Source organism: Pan troglodytes, chromosome 2 (assembly GCF_028858775.2).
Source record: "Pan troglodytes isolate AG18354 chromosome 2, NHGRI_mPanTro3-v2.0_pri, whole genome shotgun sequence".
Classification (NCBI taxonomy): Eukaryota; Metazoa; Chordata; class Mammalia; order Primates; family Hominidae; genus Pan; species Pan troglodytes.
The window spans coordinates 86,137,962-86,160,725 of NC_086015.1; the positions used below are offsets into that span (position 1 = coordinate 86,137,962).

A 22,764-nucleotide genomic window follows, 5' to 3' on the forward strand; every position below is an offset into this window, starting at 1 on the left:
AAGCTGGGTCTTGAATTGCCAAGCTAAGAGTTTGAGTGTTATTTTTGATAATGAGGTGTGCATTTGAGCTAAAGGAAATGTTTCCATAGACCTGTTATCCTACAAGAAAATGCAGGAACTGACAGGAGGAAGTGGGTATGAGGGGAACATCCTATCATTTTTTCCCTTCCCCAACTCACTGACCTCAGGAGTCTGGTAGATTTTTATTGACTCCAAGGTAAGAGCTGCACCTTTAATTGAACACTTACAAAAATCGGGTAGGTTCCTTTACCTAGACTTCTAAAATCTCAAGTTGTAGAAAAAAAGACATAATTCCAAATCACACTTTCATGAATGATAATATCCACTGCTATGGCAGTTGCTCTGTCTGTTAGTTTTTAACTCTTTGAATAGCCAATCCCTTAAAAAGAGAAATTATTATAGCAAATTACAATAGCAAATTATTGATTGGATTTCTTACATAGAAATGGCCTGAAAGAAAAGGAATTGTTGATATTTGTGCTTTGTAATGAAATTTTTCCTTAGTGGGCTATATAGAAAGATGTCACTGGTCCACTCTCAAGGATATTTGCAGTTTAATAGACTTCTCTTGGTTGCAGAAGGAGTAATAGCGATAGCGACAGTGGTAGTAATAGTAGTGGTAATATTATAGGTCATATTTATTTTGAATTTCCATGTCAGAAATAGTTCTCTCAATCCTGCCAACTACAGCCCTATGAAGTACTTGCTATTATTATTCCTATTTTACAGATGAGGAACCTGTTGAACAGAAAAGTCTCTGACCATAATCAAGGTCACACAGTCAGAAGGCATCCCAGCAGACACTCCACACTAGCCAATGTGGATTCAGAGACTGCACCCTTGATTACTGTGTTGTTTCATGATACTAGTGGTATGATTCATCCTTCATAGAAATATAATAAGTCTTGGACATAATTACTGGAAACAGATTAGAGTTGTTTGTGTTTGTTTGTTTTTGATGGGTGAAAATAATTAGCCTATATTTAAATATGTGATCTCTGCCCTATTTGAATGTTTCTCTAACGCCAGCCATAATGAATCATAAAGGTGAATATGAATTATTATCATTCCTTCTTTTTAATCAAGTCACAACAGTTGTTAGTCATTTTTTAAAGTTTATGGCATTATTTTGAAAAGTATAGTTAATGTACAATTTCACGATTATTCTGAAGTCGTGACTTTTTGGTCAATTTACTTCCAATATAGACTTCCTTGCATTACACAAAGGACTTTACTTTAGATTAAAGTGTTTGGCCTTGTGACCAGTTACGTTAACACTTTGTTCTCTGTACTTCATGTTAATGCTATTGCATTTGTTACAGACATGTGATTGTGTGGCTTTTGATTTTTATTTTTCTGTGTTCAAATATTTAAACCTCATTTGTGAATCCTGTTTTTAGTTCCATCATATAAGATAGCTCAGGGCTGGGCCCAGTCAATCCCTCTAAATTCTAATCATCATAATTCTTATCTTGTTTGATAAAGGTATAAATTATGCCTAAAGGACAGTGTTCCTATGCCAGAAATAGGGAGGACCAATTAGTAAATGAATGACTCATCTTTTTGTTTATAATTTCCACAGTCTAATTTTGCTTAAGCAATGCCTCATGCTTTAATCATGAGGTTAGTGTATTAAAGCAATGGTTGATTTTTGGCTCCTCCCATATACTGTACGACATGATATGCTAATATATTCAGAAACCTAGGAATAGTTTCATTTATTGCTAGTGGTAATGGTCAATAATCAAGGCATAACTTCATAATAAGAAATTCACTTTCAGAATGAAAACACATCTAAAATAAGAAGTTTTAAATTTTCTAATTGTTGTCCTCTCCTGTAGATGATAGTTAAACTATTTTGTCAGCTATGATTTATAAGTACAGTACTCATTATATTCCTATTCCTTTATATTTTACTATGTTCTTTTTACCTTTCTCAAATGGGACATTTCCTCAAGATAATGTATATAATTATTCTCATTAAAAACTGGTAAACCTAGAGAAAATACTCTGTATTTTATTACTTAGCAAGTCTTTACCAAACAGGTGATTTTTGAAAACATTTAATACTCTTGTAATAATTAAAGCCTTTTTGTTTCATTCCAATAACATTTCTTAGCATTTCTCTCCAGGTGAGTACATTTTGTGTTTTTAAGCTAAAAAAATGCAACACGGCCTGCCATATATCATATTTGTTATTAAATGGCTCAAAATTTTAATTATATTTTTATGTTGGAAAGCAAGCATGTATTGCAGAAATCTGAGGTCACTTTTAAAGTTCAAGAGACTTTTCAGAATGGTAAAATGAATATAAACTTTAAAAGAAATGTCAATGTTATTCGATACAATTACTGTTAAAAATGAAATAGTTAAGGATAACATATTTTGAAAATTAAAAAGGAAAAGGGAAAACAAAATTATGTTGCTTTTCTGGTGTTGTTATGTTGATATTGTTGTAATTTTACAAGGTTTGCTATATGTTAATTTTTTTCCTTTCTTTATTTTCTCTTCTTTTTACGTAAAAAATGTTGCTGTATTCCACTATGTAATGGACAATTAAGTATTAGAACCAGCTGTTTCATCTCTGAATCTTTTGCTTATCATTGCTGGGCAAGAAGCAATCTTCAGTGGGACAAAATGAGAGTTAATGTTATAAAATAAAAACAAATCAGAGAAAGTGAAAGGCTTTTTGGGCAGACAAGCCTTATGGATTAAGGATGAAAAGGGCCAAGTTTAGGTCCCAAGTTCATGAAAAAATTCATTCTGATTACATGGACATCTTATGGCTTCTGAAATAATTATTTAAGCATGTAACATATATAGTTTGGCTTCTCATTAAGGAGTAAAGAATTGAAAAGTTCTTTAGCGGAGAGTTGAATAGAGTACATGAATCTGGCATTTTAATAGAAAAATATTGCTAGCACCTATGAGGTTTTCCATTTTATGTTGATTGGCTTGCCTCAACTCATTTTTGGTTGTTTGCTTTTTGGCTAGCACCTTCATGAATCAGAACTTTCCATATATGGAGGTTATTCAGCATGTCCTTTGTGAGTAATGGTTACAGGTATAAGGTGCATACAGGTAGATGTGAAGAAGGCAGTGGAGGATAACAGGAAAATGGAAGAGAATGAGGAAATGTATGGTCCTGTGGAAGAAACACTGGAATTAAGGTCAGAGTTCTCAGCTTTAAATTCATACTGCACCCTTCTAAGAGTAACTGTGGACAATTTCTTTAATCTTCTTTTGAGGTTCACTTTCTCCATCAGCCTGTAGGAGAATACAGGGTCTGAAAAAAAAATCCTTGAGATGCTTGCCTCATAGGCTCCTACATCAGATGATGTGTGATGGTGGCTTGTAAGTGGGGACACATTATTTAGATGTTAGGGGGTATTTGCAAACGAGTGCTGCAAAATTTGGAGCTCCTAATACATATTCCAAAATGTCTAATAGTTTCTCTGAAACATAAATATTTATGGTGAAAAAAAACTTATGAAATCCTAGGTACAGTTTGGATGACTCAGTTTTAACAAAACATCAACTATTTCCTAGGTACTTCCCCAAACATAAGAGTTAACTACAAAATAAAATAACCTGTCTTTCTTCTTAGATTTCTATAAGAAACTTTCAGTGTTGTTGATTTGTTCATTGGCTGATTTTACATGTTCTCGTTTTCTTTTTATAAAGCATATGTAGGAAGAAAGAAATCTGAATTAAGATTTATGCTTTCTTGTATTATTTTTGTTTAAGCAGGCATCAATTGCGGGCAAGGCTGAATCCAGGTTTTGGGAGCCTGAAGCTTAATCGATGTGGAGGACCTCTTTGAGGAAAAGCATGCAAAATTACAAATACAAAATTAGGTATGAAAGTGGAATTTCATGTAGAATGAGAGAACAAATTAAAATAAATCACGTCCCTTTTTCTCGGATCTTTTTTGGCTATTTATTGGAAATGCTTACATAAAAATGCTTCATGATTACAAGCTGACTTTCCCTCCTCATGTGGAACTTTACAAACCCCAGCAATTCCTAGCAGCCACATGGGCTGGTACAAGGTTTATCTGACCCTGGCTGTGAGGAAAATCTGTTAAGCTCCTTTTGCTCTTGTTTCTCTTCATTGGGGCTACCAAAGCACCCCACACAACTCTTTAAAAAGCAAGAGAAGACACTTTTTGAAGGATTACAATCTTTTACCCCTTCAGTGTAACTGCTAAGTGTTATCAGGCAACGATCACCCAAGGGTTCTTCATATAGTTTTTTGTTTGTTTTTGCCTATGAATTTTAATAAAATTTCCTAGAGGTTAGACAAGGAGGCTTTGAATGATCAATTGCTTTCTACCTCAAGGAGATTTGTATTTTGTTTTGTTTTCCAACTACCCTTCTTCCTTCCTCCTCAAGGCTGGTGCAGGCTTCATTTACTTATTTATTTTTAGTCTCTTTAATTTCATGGCATATAGTAGTCATTCTCAAACTTGGCTGCACATCATCTGGAGAGCTTTCAAAACTGCTCACGTGCAGTTACACTCCCAGAGATTATTATTTAATTAGTCTGGGGTGATTTTACCATGCAGCTAAAGTCGAGAACCATTGTCTAAGATCCCAACAATCTATATTTCCTTAAGATCGATCTTTATTTTTTTTAAAGGGGCAGAAATGGCTGAAAAATCTAGTGGTAAATATGCATATAAGGCCCATTAATTTGACACTGTTTTGTTTAAAAATAAGATGGCTGCTGGGTTATTTCCAAATAGTGAAGATAATTGTTATCTTACTGAATAATTCTTAAAATCAATTTGGACATTGCAATATCCTCTTAACCACTGAAAACATGCAGAATTTAGAGATTAACTTCATTCTGGTCTTTAGATTTACTAACTTTTTAAACTTTATTGAAACTAGATGGCTCCATTTATCAGGCTAGAAGTTTTTGGTTTTTTAAGATTTCTTAAAACTTTGTACTTGATGATCCCTTTACTTGAGGAGAGTCAGTGGCAAATCAGAGAGTACAGAGCAGGGTAAACATAAAAGAGAGGGCTGAAAGCTGTGCTATACAGTAGAACGGCTCTAGGATGGGGAAGGACAAATGGGAAAGTTGGTGCGAGGTACTGATTCTAAAGTCCAGTCAGACATTCTGCCAAGTTAGAGGATGTGAGCAAGTTTCTCTGTCATTCTGTGCAGGGAATGACAGTGTAAAGATTTACCTTCTGAAATAAATCTGTTATTTCAGTGATGGGACTAAGGTGAAGAGATACCTTTTGAGGTGTTCTCAACAACCCAGCAACTGAGGTGTGATGCTGATCCGAGTGCTTTTATTAGACTTTTTGATGTGAGTAGATGTGTACAACCAGAGGGCATGTTTTTTTCCAGAATGAGGCAGGATTCTGTAGTGGCTGGGACTGAAGCAAAGGACACATCCTTTTGTGAGTAACACAATCAATTTAGGATGTTGTGACCAGCACTTAAAAATAAATGAAATTTAATAGAACTGGTAGAAAGTGCTGTGGGGTAACTGCTGCTTCACAGAACTTAAATGGATCAACCTAGACTCAGAGTGTGTGGAATGAACTTCCAACTAAGCGTATTTAAGAGAGAAGAAACATAGAACAAAGGGAATCCTCACAGTAGCTTGGTACTTTTAGTTCTAGAATATCTGAACAAAAGCTAAGAGTTGTGAGTAGGGTAGTGGAAGGCTGGGAATTATTTCAAGTGCCTCCTCTGCGACTTAGGAAGAAAATGGGCGAAGTATGGTATTTTGATAGGGTACTGTGGAAATAGGATGTCTTGGTAGAGAAAACAGTGCATCTTGGTATAAGAAAAAGTTTTACTGTTTCGAATATTAGTGAAGAATGAAGGTAGCCACTAGAGGAAAAAAAATATACCAGGATGTCCACATTTCTAAGAGGAAAAAGAAGAATATATAGCAGCTTGATTAAACCAACCACACTAAGAAAATAGGTAACAATGTATGATAAATGATAAACATAAAATAAGATTTAAAAAGTAAAATAAATTATTTAAATCATTGAAAAAATGTTTAAGGCAATTCTTCTGTCAACCTAAAGAAAAGAACTGAGGCAAAATTAATATAAGTTGAGAGTTTATTTGGGCCACGTTTGAGGACTGCAGCCTGGGAGCATCGTTTCAAGTTGCCCTGAATATACACCCTGATTAACCACAGCTATAAGAAGGTTTTTAAAGGAAAAGAGGAGACAGTTCCTAAGTGGTTTACCAAAAATTTATATTAAAATAACATAAGCTATTATTGGCTACACATTGTTCTTTGTATCACAAATTTCAGGAACATGAAGATAATGGGTGAGGCAGCTGCTCAGGACCAAAATTACTTTAAACAATGACCCCTGAACATGGGGAGAATGTGACTGAAGTACCTACTCTTGTCTCTCTGGACCTGATACATTTTGAATACCTCACATAGCTCAGAACACTCTGAGCTATTTTCCTTTTCTCACTTCTGTTGAAAGGAAAAGGGACAATAAGCTAAATAAAAACAGAAACAAAAATTCCAGTTAAATACAGCTTATAAAAATAATTGAACAAAGTAATAAATTATGCCAGTAAAAAAGATATATCTGGCCAGGCGCAGTGGCTCACGCCTATAATCCCAGCACTTTGGGAGGCCGAGGAGGGCAGATCACGAGGTCAAGAGATCGAGACCATCCTGGCCAACATGGTAAAATCCCGTCTCTATTAAAAATACAAAAATTAGCTGGGTGTGGTGGTGTGCACCTGTAGTCCCAGCTACTTGGGAGGCTGAGGCAAGAGAATCACTTGAATTAGGGAGGCGGAGGTTGCAGTGAGCCGAGATCGTGCCACTGCACTCCAGCCTGACAAAAGATGGAGACTCTATCTTAAAAAGAAAAAAAAAAAAGAAAACATATCTCACTGTGAGTTATGGTCCAAAAAATTAATAGCCACTATTTTAGGTAGTTGGATGATTTCAACCTGAGTGTTATGTACTTAGTTGGTTGATTCACTTATTCTTTCATTTATTCAACAAATATTTATTAAAATCCTTAATGTTTTTCAAGTACTGGGGAAAATGTGTGCATTACAAAGAAAATAAGAAAAACAATTCCTGATTTCATGGTGTCTACATTCTAATGGAATAGATAAGTAATAAACTATTTAGTAAGCCAAAAATAACTTCTTGCTATAATAAGAGTTCTGCGGGAAAGAGACGGGGTGCTTGCTATAGAATAACAGGAGGTGACATAATGTAGAAGGTGTGATCAGGGAAGGTTACTGAGAAAGTGACATTTAGTTGAATTCACTTCAACTTCTGTTGGATACAAGGTTTGAATTTTCACATCTGATATTTTACCGCTAGTTTCCTGTTTCTCAACCTCAAACCTCACATAACATTTATAAAGGGAGTTATTTCATTTCCCTCTATAAAATGAGGATCTAATTTCCACAGAATTACAATGGGCTCATCCACTTAATTAAATTATTTGGAATCGAATTAGACTTATTGTATTTGCCTTTAAGTTTAAAAAGACATCTGAATTTGAAGGGAAGGAAAAGAACCTCTAAAACAAATCTCTAAACCAGTCTTCTAAAAATAACATCAAAAACCCAAGTAATTAGCTAAATAGGCTTCATATTCAAAGAGAAATTACCAATTAACCTTCCCCTGGCCCCCTATGAGGAAAGACAGCGAGAGAGTTGAAGAGTGAGGAATTCCTGCAGTGGGAGGATCTGATCCATTTTGCGGGACGCCCTTGCTGAAGGCAATACTCACTTGAAAGAAAATCCCAGCCACTGATTCCACTTAAGTTTAGAACCTCTTAAGGGCTGAAAGGGCGAGCTTTGTTTGCTGAGAGAAAAACAATCAAGATGCGGAAGGAGTTGGCTAAGGAAAGTCTGCCCAGAGTCAGGTCTGTTTTCTGTCAGTAAGTTTGGGTTTGGCAATAGATACAACCAAGACAGTTGTTTTATTTTGAGCTCAACGCTGGTGAGATGCAATATACAAATATTGTCTAAGCTGTATAACCTTAATTTGCTGATAAAAATTGGATGTTATGTTTGTGTTAGAACCTAATGCCTTTCTGGAATTCAGACACTATGTGCCATACTGACTGCTTCTCCTTGGTAGGTTAGGCTGTCCTTACGTGACTTACAGAAGCAGCATATTTTAAAAAAATCCTTACCTGAAAATTGAAAATAGAAAATCAAAAGCTGAGTATTCTCTTTTCATTGCTCCCATAACACTATCTGTCCCTCTATTTTTGTATTTAGTGAATAGTTTTAACACTGCTTATAAATGTTTTCCTTTAGATTATGAACTCCTTGAGGGATCTTGTATTTTTCTTTCCTTTCTTTCTCTTTCTTTCTTTTTCTTTCTTTCTTTTTCTTTCTTTCCTTCCTTTCTTCCTCCCCCTCCCTCCCCCTTCCCCTTCCTCACCCCCTCCCCTCCCCTCCCCTCCCCTTCCCTTTCTGTCTCATTCTATCACCCAGGCTGGATTGCAGTGGCACAATCTCACTGCAACCTATGCCTCCCGGGTTCAAGCAATTCTCATGCCTCAGCCCCCAAGTAGCTGGGATTACAGGCACATGCTACCATGCCTGGCTAATTTTTGTATTTTTAGTAGAGGTGGGATTTTGCTATGTTGGCCATGCTGGTCTTGAACTCCTGGGCTCAGGGGTGATCCGCTTACCTCAGCCTCCCAAAGTGCTGGGATTATAAGCATGAGCCACCGCACCCAGCCAGATCTTGTTTATCTTTGTAATATCAGTGCCAAACCATTTCTGACCTACTTAGACAATGCTGAATTTAAAACAAAATTGGGAATGCTTTATCAACCTTACTTAAAACGTATAAACTCACTCCAACTTGGGCTTTTGTCCCTTTCCCTATGATAAAATTATGTTTGCCACTGACTTCCATGGCCTTCAGTGGCCGATACTGTACCTATTGTCAGCGTTGGGCATGATTAGCTTTGCTTTCCTTCTGGGACAACATAATTTTTTGTTTTTCTCCCCTCCTCAACCACCGGAGTGCCTCAGGGCTCAGGTCTAGGATCCGTTCTTCATCAGCACTGTCCACATGATCTTTTTTACTCTCTTTGAATGTGGCATCCACATTTGTATTGAAACCCCAAGATCTCCCCGTTAAACAGCAGTATCATCCTGCTAGTAGCTTTCTCTTGGTTACATAACTGGGATCTCAATAGTACCTGGTCAACATCAAGTCCTGATTTTTCTCCCTCAAGCCAGTTTCTCTGCAAATCTTTTCCTTCTTTATAAATGGCAAGTCCACCCTTCCAGGGACTCAGGACCCCAAATTTGGAATGTCCTTAACTCCTTTTTCTGCTATCCCACGCAATGAATTTACTAGAACAATCCCATTGTCTCCTCCTTCAATATGTATTCAGAAACTGACCACTTTCCCCCACTGCTATTACTATTGTCCAAGCCAATGTAATCTCTCATTTGGACTAAGATTTGAAGCCTGAGCATTTAATTACAAAGTTCATGCTCCTTTCACCTTTTCTAGGTGGTTTTCAAACCTGGCTGTACCTTAGAATCACCTGGGAAACTTTAAAAACAACTAATATCCAGGCATCAAATCACCTCAGATCCCCTGATGTAATTTTTCTGGTGTGGAGCCCAGGCATGGGTATTTTTCTTATTTTGATAATCTATGGGTGATTCAAAGGTATAGTTGGGATTGCGAACCACTGCTATATCATGTTGAAGGTGTGGGTGGGGGTTGAAGTATATCATAATGTAATGTTTTAAAAGTGTGGTCTGCGAACCCCAACTATCTGAGACAGGTCTCAGTCAGTTTAGGAAGTTTATTTTGCCAGAGTTAAGTATGTGCACCTGTGACACAGCCTCAGGAGGTCCTGATAAGATGTGCCCAAGGCAGTAGGGGCACATGGTTTTATACATGATTTTAGGGAGATAGGAGACATCCATTAATATATGTAAAATGTACATTGGTTCCATCCAGGGGGCTTCCAGGTCATAGGTAGGTAAGAGACAAACGGTTGCATTCTTTTGAGTTTCCGATTAGCCTTTCCAAAGGCAGCAGTCAGATATGCATTTATCTCAGTGAGCAGAGGGATGACTTTGAATTCTGTCTGTCCTTTGTCCACTAGGAAATTCCTTGTGAGGGAGGTGTGTATCTTTTTTATTTAGTAGCTATCCTTTTTTTTTTTTTTTTTTTTTTTTTGAGATGGAGTTTCACTCTTGTTGCCCAGGCTAGAGTGCAATGGCGCAATCTCGGCTCACTGCAACCTCCGCCTCCCAGGTTCAAGCGATTCTCCTGCCTCAGCCTCCTGAGTAGCTACAATTACAGGCACCTGCCACCATGCCTAGCTAGTTTTTTTTGTATTTTTAGTAGAGACAGGGCTTCCCTATGTTGGCCAGGCGGGTCTTGAATTCCTGATCTCGTGATCCACCCACCTCGGCCTCCCAAAGTTCTGGGATTACAGGTGTGAGCCACCGTGCTTGGCCGCTAGCTTTTTAAAGAAGAAAATGGGAGGCAGATTTGCCCTAAGCAGTTCCCAGCTTGACTTTTCCCTTTAGCTTAGTAATTTTGGGGTCCCAAGATTGATTTTCCTTTCACAGGTCCAAGATCAACAGCATCAGTCTTCTCTGAGGACTTGTCACAATTGCAAAACCCTGAATTAGAGACTCGAGGCTTACGGTTTAACAACCCACATTTTAACAAGCCATCTAATGCACAGCCAAGTTTGAGAACCCTTAACATAGAGATTAAGGGCCTTGACTTTGGGTTGAAAAAGATCTAGGTTTTAAATGGACTTTCAACACTCGATAGCCATGCACACTAAATCAAGTAACTCAACGCCTCTAAGCCTAAATTTACCTAGATGTGAACAAAGGTAATGTTATTTACTGCTCTGAAAAATAATGAGTTAGTTAATGTAAATCACTTGGCCCATACCAATTGTTCAACAAATAGTAACTAATACTAAGGGGTATTTTGGAAAGAGTAATGAGTCAGAAACTGAGCCTATAAATAAGCCTATTTTTAAAGATCTGGGGAAGACAGTTATGGGAATGTGAAGCAGGTAATCTGAGAATTGTATGAGTAGATTATGCTTTAGAAGACATCAACAGCTAATATTGAAAAATGGACAAAAATGTCCAGCCTATGGAATATTTAAAGAGTTGATTTCCTCAACAGAATTGGAACTAACTCATGCACATTGTTGGACATATAGTAGTTATATAACTAATAGTTATACTAACATTTCCTACTTTTTCATTTTGTTAGATAAAGATATTGCTGACTTGCTTTTAGGGTCATCTGTTTAAATACTCTTTGGATGTTTAGATAATAGATTTGGTCATGCAAAGTACTGATGGCAAATGGGTTAGATTTGAACTTCGGGCTTATGTAAACTTCCTTTTTGAGCCAGGCCTCACTCCCTCCTATTCTCCCTTAGAGATCCGGAGTCTAAAAGCATTTGTACGTGGCCAACAGGAGGAAGGCATGTGTTGAGAGAATGAAAGGATTCCTGAGATTTTAAATCAGATTCACCTGTTTATTCTAGAATTTTTCTTTTGTGGTTTAGTGGCAAAGGACTTTGTATGTGTATGTATGTGTGTGCACATGTGTGCCTCTTTAAGATATCCTTACAAGGTTACCAAATATTATCATCTGTTTTAAATTACTTAGAATGACTGCATGTTATATCTATCTATCTATCTATCTATCTATCATCTATCTATCATCTATCTCTCTCTATCAATCAATCATCTATTAGTCTATCTATCTATCTGGATGTGTGTGTGTGTGTGTGTGTAAATTGTAAAATAGTAATGCCAGAAAATGGCCTTATAGTCTTTTAGGGTGTTTGTAATTGGATTTACTATTACCACTGAAATTGTCATAAATTTGAGGAATGTGAGATGTTGTACAAAAGAATTGAACTCAAGCTTGATTCCTTTGCTTCAGAAGATGCTTCAGGTAGATTAGATAAAATTCTGGAGGTGCTTGAAAAGTTTTGAAAAACAATGAGAATTTAAACTTGGAGATAGGTAGATAGAAAGAAAAATCATTGAGCAAGATGGAAGTATTGATTTGAGAACATTTGCTGAAAAATGTGAGTGCAGGGGATATTGCATAATACACTGGCACATACACATGAAGAGAGTTCTCAGAAATATGCCATGGTGTTGGAGAGAAAATGCCAAGAATAATTTTCCCATTGATCTAAAAGTTCAGTTTTTGGTTTAATATTTCTCATGAATTTAGGATAAAAATAATTGATCTAACTAACTGGTTTATGTTTAAATATGACTTTAACACGTATTCTATCAGGAGGTAAAATTTTTATTCATGGAGTTTAGAATATGATCATGTCACTTATGTGAAAAAATAACAATCAGTGAATCAAAAGATATACTATAGTATAGCAAATTTTGAATTGTGGTTCTGGCATTGATTTCATTAAAATTTCTTTTATTGAAATGAAAAAATAACATAAGCAGATATACATTTGGATGGTCAAAAAGGGAGAGAATCTCAGTTTATGCATTTAAGCAGTTTTCAGTAATACATTACTGCAAAATTTATAATACCATGAATTCTAGATCAGTACTCTAAATGAGGCAATTAAACCTTTGTGTAAGTACTTGTGTCTTTCTTCTGAAAAAAATACTGGTCACTAATTTTCTGTTTTATATTTGTTAAAAAGAAAGCTTTATAGTTTAATTTTACCCTGGTTAACCTTAACTTGTCAACAGATTATTGAAGATTTGTAAGACTATTTACTAATCCATAAAAAATGAGGTTACCATAGTAACTAGAATGTCTTTAATACTCTGCTTATGTAACCTCTGAGATTCAGAATAGTTTTTCATCTGAACTCTTCTATTAGCTACACTGATTTCAGATGCTCTATTGAACTTCGTACTATAGAGGGAAGTGCTTTCTTTACTGATTATGCAAGCCTGAGTATTTTTAGACAATTTGTTCATAATATAGTCCAAGTGCCTTGGATGTTTGGGAAATTTTAAAGGTAGAAATAATTTAAAACCACTTTCAAAAGACTTTGGGAATAGCAAAGAGGTGGTGTTGGAATATTTGTTTAAGAAACTGTGGACTTAAGAGTTTCAATTTTCAGAAATGCCTTGAAGTAAAAAGGATCAGTTGTTTGATGCATATGTTATTCTGAGAAATTCTTCTATAGGGAGATTACATCTTGTTATTGGGAGACTATCTTATTAACTCGGATCATGTAAAGAAACACAAATCTTGCTTACTTCCTAATAAGTTCTACTACAAATAATATATACATGATTTTTGCAAGGAGTGAGTGGAATTGAGGTTCTGGAAATTTAACACACTCTTCGTATGGCTCATTTTCATGCTGTTGCCTCTATTTGGAATGATTTCATCATTTCTGCACACCTCCATCCCTAGCATGCCCCTAATATTTCTTGGTTTACTCTTATTTATTCTTTACATCTTATCTGAGATGTCATATTCTCTAGGAATATTGCTACGTTAAGACTTTTTATACATGCTTGTATAATATCTCTTGAAGATAGTTTCATGACTAATTATAATGGTTGGTTCACTTCTCTGTCATTCACTTGCTCAGGTGTCCTGAAGGAAAAGGCCAAGGTATTATGGCTTGGCCTTGGTGCTGTGGGCTTGAAGACCCATTTAGTGCCTTCATTCATAGTAGGTTTCCAATAAATATTACGTCCATTAGCTGTATTAGTTTCCTATGGCTGCCATAACAAAATACCACAAACTGGGAAGCTTAAAACAACAGAAACTTATTTTCTTCAGCTCTGGAGGCTAGGTGTCTGAAAACAAGGTGTTAGAGTTCGTTCCCACTGGAGGCTTTCAGGGAGGATCTGTTCCATGCTTTTCTCCTAGCATCCTTGCAATTACTGGCAATCCTTGGTATCCCTTGGTTTGCAGTCATCACATCACTCTAATCAATCTCTGACTCTTATCTTCACATAATGTTCTCCCTTGTGTCTTTGTCTGTCTCTTCTCTTCTCTTCTCATAAGGACACCAATTATGTTGGATTAGGTCCACCCTATGACCTTATCTTAACTATGTCTCCAAAGGCCCTATTTCCAAATAAGGTTACATTTACAGGTATCAGAGTTTAGGATTTCAAGATATCTTTTAGGGGACACAACGCAGCCTGCAACAGTAACCATCTAATGCATTTTGCCTTTAGGACTGGATTGATATACAATCTTAACCAGGGGCAGGTTAGTCACTAAGTTGCTAACTAGTTCATTGCTTAGTCATTTTACTTAACAGGATGACATTCACAGAATGAAAAGTACTTGGTCTGATTATTTGAATTGTCTTGACATCCAGACCTGATAACTCCTTAGAGAATTTTACATACTGATAGTGGTCTCTGTGATTCAGTCAGCAAATGTATGAACTAGTTTGCTATATGGATACAACTTCAGCAGTTCTAAAAAGGATAAATTTATTTGCAGCAATTTCAGAAAGAATTAGACCCCAGGAACTGTGTCGTATTCAGGGTTGTTAATTCTTATGTGTAACTCAAATTCTCACATTTTTAATTTGGGTCATCTTTATTTGGCACCCACTGCAAGGCAGGGGGAGAGGAGGCAACAGAAAAGTTATTTCTTGGCATTTAGAAACTAGTTGATTAACATGCAAATTTTATTCAAAGTAATACAAAATATGCATCTATTTGGTTCATCAGATTGAGTTATTTTTAATTTTAATAAGATGCAACAATAATTAAGTGATTTAAAATATATAATTTAATAGTGAACTAGTTTTGTAGTAGCAATGATTGCCAGGTTTCACATGAAGCTCCAGGTACAGTATCAGCTACAAGATCCAACAGGCAGTAGGCAGAGAATGGGACCTGGAAACAAGCCCACATTGGTGACAACTAGAGAAGTTTTTAGAGTTCCAGGGAGAGGATAGCAAATAAACTTGAACTGGCACTAGGCAAGAGAGGGATTTTTACACGTGTGTGTGTGTGTTTGTGTATGTGTGTGTGTCTGTTTCCTTTTTAAATATTGTTTTAGGTTAAAAGGTTGATGTGGTTTTGGATCTAATTGGGTTTGAATGTGGACAGGTGGAAATACACATGAATGTTGATGGGTCTGTATATTTAGTACATAAATGGATATTGCAGCTACTGGTAGATGCTTTGCAACTTCCGAAAGATATGTGTCCTAGTTCTCTAAATTAATAAGACGTTAGTGTTTTAGAATATAAAAAATTATCACAACGGGTTTTCTTGTTTTTATTATTCTACTAAGCCAGCAGGGGGAAGTCACACATTACTTTTTGGTGGGCTTCAGAAATATTTTTTCAGACTTTTTCTTAAAAAGGTCCATGCTCTTAGTAAAAAAAAGTAAATAATTTAAAATAGAGAGCTTGTAGTTATGATTCTCATAAGCATGCTAGCATCAGTTCTAAAAAAGCAGCCTGAAACTTTAACTTCTTTACCTTTTCTAAATAAAAAATATACACCTCAATATTCCTGGCAGAAAATATTAAATAATTACCTTGTTGTTGAGATATGAATAATGTTTCCAAATGGTTAATTTTATTTGTAACATCAGAAATGTAATCACTGAATTTAAATGGCACTGCAAAAAGTAAAGGAGAATCTCTTCGTCAATGTTTAGTGCTAGAAGTAAATTATTTTGATATATGCTACTGTATTCTTCATCTGGTTTTTTATTTTTTGCAGTTTAAAAACATCTGAGGAAGATAGAAAACATTTTATCTTTCAAGATAAAAAAAGAAAAGCTCTTTGCCAACAGAAAACATAATATGCGGACTCTATGGCTATTGTTTCTGAAAAATATAAGAGATGATTACATCACATTGTGTATTCTGTAGGAAAAACACTGTAATGCTTATATGGCTAATAATGGAATGATCTAAGTCAATATATTGTGCAGTTTTGAGTGACAGAAGAATTACACCATTATTCTTTGTATTTTGGTTTCTGCACTAAGTTAATCATGTTCACTGTTTCATCATCAATTATCATTCACTCATTTTATAAAATTTTAGCATCTGCATTTAATGTTACTGTATGGTTTCTGTTTACTACAGCTGGTTGCAACAGATGACAATTTCAGAGCTGTGTATAAAAGGTCACAAGAAGTAAACATTCAAAACAGAAACATCTTACTTCCAGAAAGTATAAAATTGACGTATGAGTAAGATGTCAAAAGTTATGAAAACTGGAATGTGTTCATCTCATTACATGTAAATGCATCTATTCGAAAAATGTGTTTTTTAAAGTAGATCATTAGGTAACATTAGTCTTAAAAATCATAAATTCTCCATCATTATGATTGTTCCATGTTGCCAATTACATATAAATGTTAAATTACAGAGAAAACAAATAGAAAATAATCATCACATGTTTAAAAATTTGCAAAAATATAAAAAGTTATAAAAAAATTCAGTTCAAGAAGTAGAACAAAGGGCATAAAAATAGTACTTGCTGTAAAGACAAAACCACATAATTTATATAATACATATTTTATAGAATTTTAGTTATACTACACACACACATGCACACACACACACACACTAAATGCTAAAATGTGGAATAAAAAATTTACAGTGGTAGGGCAGGCAGAACAAGGTGACAAGATAGCTATACCTCCAAATCTATATCCTCCATCACCAAGACTTATCTCGAAGTGTTAAACCTAGAAGTGTATCCAGTAACCAGCCTTCAGAAGAATATTTTTTCCAAAGTGCTGTTGAATTAAAATCATAAACAGCTAATGGAATAGGAATGAAATAATTATTTTCTTTCATTTGCTGGAGAAAATACTGAGCTATGAGCTTTTCTTTTCACTACTGGGGTTAAAATTTTAAGCATTCTATTCTTAAAGGAGTGTCTTTTTTCTAAAGATTTACGTTCAGCAGCTGAATTTTAAAGCTCTGAGAACACAGCAGTTATATGTGAAGCCTAGTGCAAACCTGACCTAGATTATTTTCACTGGCTAAAAATTATGAAAAATATCAATAATTTTATTGGCAAAAAGATACATAGAATAAGTAGTAATCTTAAGAACTGAACAAGGCATCCAGACATACTGAAAAATTTGGAGCAAAGCAATTAGAGAAAAATTAGTCATTTTCTTCTAGATAGATTATATATTCTTTAACAGTAAGGTTTATGACTATTTATTTCCCCACCTGCTCTTCCAGGAATAGCTGCATATAATAGTTACTAAATACATATTTTTTAAATGATCAGGTTTCCTTTTAATTCATGTAACGTTTTAATCTGTAAATGTAATCACAGAAAGTCACCTCATTTTTAGCTTTACTGATTGGAGATGAGGATTGATATTACGATAAGAGTGATATAACATATGGTAGACCTAAGTGCATGAATTTTGTATTCCCAGGTATCATTTAAATTTCCTGTCATTTTATGTTGTTATTTGTAATATCTTTGTGTTAACATGCCTCATGGTAATTTAGGAGCAGTGACACAGTCTTACTAAAAAAATGCTAGGGCTCTTGGCTTAAAATGTTCACTTGCATTTAATATTACAGAAATTTACATGTTGGGATTAAGTGGCCTGAAAATGTAAGATAAAATGGAAGTAACGCAACCTACTGCAATAATATTGTGCCAATATTCAGGCAGGGCACAGAGGAAAAACACAACAGGTTTTGAAACCAATCAAATTAATCACAGCCTAAGCTGGACAAGAGAGAGGGAACAATTGCTATTCATCAGATCATGCTGTGATGATGAAGGAAACAGATCTGATAATTTGATTACTGGGCTATAGATACAGAATTTTGGAAATCTTTCTCAAGTAACTAACTTCTGGGAATGTGTGCGAGTATTTCTATGGCTTGGAAGTAGGAGTTGAATCGCTCTTATAACTCGTATGTTTTAAGGTGAGCAACCCAGACACAACAAAAACTGTTCAAATATGAGATCAAGCAATAATTCATGATTCACAGACAACAATCAGGGAAAGGGAGCTAATAGTATGAAACTGATGAACAGAATATCAGAGTAGTAGCCCTTGAGGTATTATGAGCCAGAGATCTATACATGCAATTATAGGCTTCCACTTTTCATTTTAATGTCATGTTAACCCCTTAAAACCTTTTATTTGTGTCCAATAGAATCAATGTACCTAATAGTCATTCACCTCATAGACTCTACCTCAGGGTGGTAATTTGAGAGCCTGGAATGCCAGCTGAGGGAAGACATGGGAAGACAGCCAAGATCAGCACTGCCTTTCTGTCAGCCCCTACTTGATTTTCCTTGCATCAGTGGTGCTATCTAAAGGAATTGCTAAATGGACTGATGGATGTATTTGTTAATAATGACTTTATCTATATAATGAAGTGATGGTTGGTACTCCTGGCCTCTGAGAATTTTTGAATCCAGATTTTATAAAATATATAAGTCTTGCATTACTCTGAGGCAGCAAGACAGTGTATCTCTTTGAAATGAAGGTGAACTTGACTAAAATTTCAGGTCTAACATTTTCTAGCTGTATGACTTTGGACACCTCGCTTATTCTCTTTTCCTCACTTTCTTCTTTTATAAAATGGAGATGTTACATGTCCATTTATATGGTTCATATAGCAAACACTTCATATGGTTGCTGTAAAGAGAAAATGAAATCATCTATGTGAACTGCTTACTGGAATACTGACAGGTAGAAGATGCTTACTTGTTAATAGCTATTTCTATGGCCACAAGATGCTCTTAACTATTTAAAAGCTTCATCTTTTGGAAGTGAATACTATTATGTAAACTTGGGAGCTATCAAATGCATTTCATATTTTCTGTTTGAAAAATATGATGTAAAATAAGTTAATACCAAGGAAATATTGGTAGTTCACAAAGTCATTTGCAATAGTCTCCCAAGACTGAATACTTTGGGGCACCACATTATGGAAGGCTAGATAAGTGCTTCTGCATTTTAATAAGTGAAGCTGATACTATAACTTTTTAAAGTAATGATGTATTTTCATGGCTCCTGTCTCTGTAAAAGCCAAGTGTTCAAAGAAATGCATTAAAAAATTAATGGATATACGAATGCTTTTGGTCTCCACTCTCTTCTTGCTATGACAGACAAAACAATGGGTGAAAGGAGAGCTTATTATTTCAAAGAGATAATTCCTTAAGTTAAAATGGCAGTGTTTTCTTTCTTTCTTAGGATTTCCTTTTACAGGAAGAGTTAAACACCTATTACAGGTTGAATTTTGTCCTCTTCAAATTCATATGATGAAGTCCTAACTCTCAGCATCTCAGAATGTGAACTTACTTAGAAGTATGGTTGTTGCAGATGTAATTAGTTAACATAAGGTCAAATTGGAATACAGTGGGCTGCTAATCTGATAAGACTAGTGTTCTTTTTTTTTCTTTTCTTTTTTTTTTTTTTTAGACAGAGCCTTTCTCTCTCACCCAGGCTAGAGTGCAGTGGCGCAATCTCGGCTCACTGCAACCTCCGCCTCCTGGATTCACACCACTCGCCTGCCTCCGCCTCCCTAGTAGCTGGGACTACAGGTGCCCGCCACCACGCCTGGGTAATTTTTTGTATTTTTAGTAGAGACGGGGTTTCACCGTGTTAGCCAGGGTGGTCTTGATTTCCTGACCTTGTGATCCACCTGCCTCGGCCTCCCAAAATGCTGGGATTACAGACATGAGCCACCACGCCCAGCCAAAGACTAGCGTTCTTATAAAAAGGGGAAATTTAGACACAGACATGCACAAAGAGAGAATACCATGTGACCACGAAGGCAGAGATTAGGGTGATGCATCCAAAGGCCAAGGAATGCCGGTGGCCGCCAGCAAACCACCAGAAGCCAGGAGACAGGCATAGAATGGATTCTCTCTCACAGCTCTGAGAAAGAATCAACCGTGCTGAAACCTTATCTTGAACTTCTATCCTCCAGAAGTGTGAGACAATAAAATTCTGTTGTTTAAACCAGCAGTTTGTGGTACTGTGTTACAGTACCCCAATGAAGTAACACCAGATAATTAATTAGAATATGAATTCTGGGGAACTGTGTATAAACTTGTATTCATCTTCACAGAGTTATTGCTATGAAATAAGTTACCATGATTAAGTAGCTTAAAAGAACACACATTTATTATCTGACAGTTTCTGTAGGTCAAGAGTCCAGGCACAGGTTAGCTGGATTCTCTGTTCAGTTTCTCACAAGGCTGTGATCAAAGTATTAGCCAGGCTACATTCTTGTTTGAAGGCTTGGAATAGGGAAGAATCTACTTCCATGCCCATTCAGGTTGTTGACAGAATTCTTTTCCTTGTGGTTGCATGACAGCTTCCTGTTTTTTCCCCTAATTGTTGCCTGGGGACTAGTCTCTGCTCCTAAAGGCTATTTGCTGTTCCTTACTTGGCACCCGCTTCACAGTCAGTTCACAACACTGACTGTTCACTTTTTCAGGGTTCTCTTACTCCATTCTACTAAGTGTAGGTGTCCAGTGGAGCAGTGGAGCCTTATGTAATGTAAGGTAATGTTAGTAGCATCTCATCACCTTTGCCATATTTTATTGCTGAGATAAATTCACAGGATTTTTTTTTTTTTTTTTTTTTTTTTTTTTTTTTTTTTTTTTTTTTTTTTTTTAGACTGAAACTCGCTCTGTCGCCCAGGCTGGAGTGCAGTGGCATGATCTCGGCTCACTGCAAACTCTGCCTCCCAGGTTCAGGCCATTCTCCTGCCTCAGCCTCCCAAGTAGCTAGGACTACAGGCGCCCACCACCATACTTAGCTAATTTTTTGTATTTTTTTAGTAGAGACGAGGTTTCACCATATTAGCCAGGATGGTCTCAAATCTCCTGACCTCGTGATCCACCTGCCTCAGCCTGCCAAAGTGCTGGGATTACAGGCGTGAGCCACCGTGCCTGGCCAATTCACAGGTTTTATGCACACTCAAAGGGGGATTAACTACACAAGGATGTAACTCATTAGGAGTCACTCTAGGGTGGGCTGATAAAAAATGGTGTTTTTGTTTGTTTGTTTTGTAACAAAAAAGCACCATCAGCATTCACATGTGCACATGAGCAGGAACACACACAGACACACACACACACACAAAGCAGATCAGCTGTTCAATTAGAAAATCATCATAGCATAACAAAGCCTGCAACTCCATCAAAATCAAGTTCTAAGGACAGGGCTATAGAGTTCTATTTACCTGAGGAAGATTAACCACTACAGACCAAGCCAAGATACTCTGGGATGTCCATTGCCATTCTTCAAAAGGCTCTTTAGTTTTTCAATATTTCCCAAGCTATGGTTAAACGTATTACCATCTTTTATATACATAGAAAAGATATATTTAAACACCTCTGGTCTACACCTGAAATAAGAATGAAATGTTGGGGGGGGTGGAGCCAAGATAGCTGAATAGGAACAGCTCCAGTCTACAGCTCCCAGCGTGAGCGATGCAGAAGACGGGTGATTTCTGCATTTCCAACTGAGGTACCGGGTTCATCTCACTGGGGAGTGTCAGACAGTGGGTGCAGGACAGTGGGTGCAGCGCACTGAGCGTAAGCCGAAGCAGGACGAGGTATTGCCTCACCCGGGAAGTGCAAGGGGTCAGGGAATTCGCTTTCCTAGTCAAAGAAAGGGATGACAGATGGCACCTGGAAAAATCTGGTCACTCCCACCCCAATACTGCGCTTTTCCAACGGCCTTAGCAAACGGCACACCAGGAGATTATATCCTGCGCATGGCTTGGAGGGTCATACGCCCACAGATCCTCGCTCACTGCTAGCACAGCAGTCCAAGATCAAACTGCAAGGTGGCAGTGAGGCTGGGGGAGGGGCGCCCGCCATTGCCGAGGCTTGAGTAGGTAAACAAAGCGGCTGGGAAGCTCAAACTGGGTGGAGCCCACCGCAGCTCAAGAAGGCCTGCCTGCCTCTGTAGACTCCACCTCTGGGGGCAGGGCACAGACAAACAAAAAGACAGCAGTAACCTCTGCAGACTTAAATGTCCCTGTCTGACAGTTTTGAAGAGAGTAGTGGTTCTCCCAGCATGCAGCTGGAGATCTGAGAACAGACAGACTGCCTTCTCAAGTGGGTCCCTGACCCCCGAGTAGCCTAACTGGGAGGCACCCCCTAGTAGGGGCAGACTGACACCTTACATGGCCGGGTACTCCTCTGAGACAAAACTTCCAGAGGAACGATCAGGAAGCAACATTTGCTGTTCACCAATATCCGCTGTTCTGCAGCCTCCGCTGCTGATACCCAGGCAAACAGGGTGTGGAGTGAACCTCCAGCAAACTCCAACAGATGTGCAACTGAGGGTCCTGACTGTTAGAAGGAAAACTAACAAGCAGAAAGGACATTCACACCAAAACCCCATCTGTACATCATCATCATCAAAGACCAAAGGTAGATAAAACCACAAAGATGGGGAAAAAACAGAGCAGAAAAACTGGAAACTCTAAAAATCAGAGCACCTCTCCTCCTCCAAAGGAGTGCAGTTCCTCACCAGCAACAGAACAAAGCTGGATGGAGAATGACTTTGACAAGTTGAGAGAAGAAGGCTTCAGACGATCAAACTACTCCAAGCTAAAGGAGGAAGTTCGAATCCATGGCAAAGAAGTTAAAAACCTTGAAAAAAAATTAGATGAATGGCTAACTAGAATAACCAATGCAGAGAAGTCCTTAAAGGACCTGAAGGAGCTGAAAACCAAGGCACGAGAACCATGTGACAAATGCACAAGCCTCAGTAGCCAATTCGATC

At 37.0% G+C, this 22,764-nt stretch overlaps 1 long non-coding RNA gene across 3 annotated transcripts in view; it reads left to right on the forward strand.

The window, feature by feature from the left end:
• LOC107970690 (uncharacterized) overlaps positions 1 to 19,086 on the forward strand; it is a 34,930-nt gene extending 15,844 nt beyond the window's left edge. Inside the window, exons 3-6 of one of the 3 annotated variants that reach the window (XR_001713451.4) lie at positions 751 to 892; positions 3,016 to 3,191; positions 3,772 to 3,878; positions 15,732 to 16,067. This is a non-coding gene — a long non-coding RNA (uncharacterized LOC107970690). Of the gene's footprint in view, positions 1 to 750; positions 893 to 3,015; positions 3,192 to 3,768; positions 3,879 to 15,731 lie in introns of all 3 variants that reach the window. The other 2 variants (XR_001713452.4, XR_001713450.4) reach the window with 2 other exon arrangements.
• The last annotated feature ends 3,678 nt before the right edge of the window (positions 19,087 to 22,764 follow it).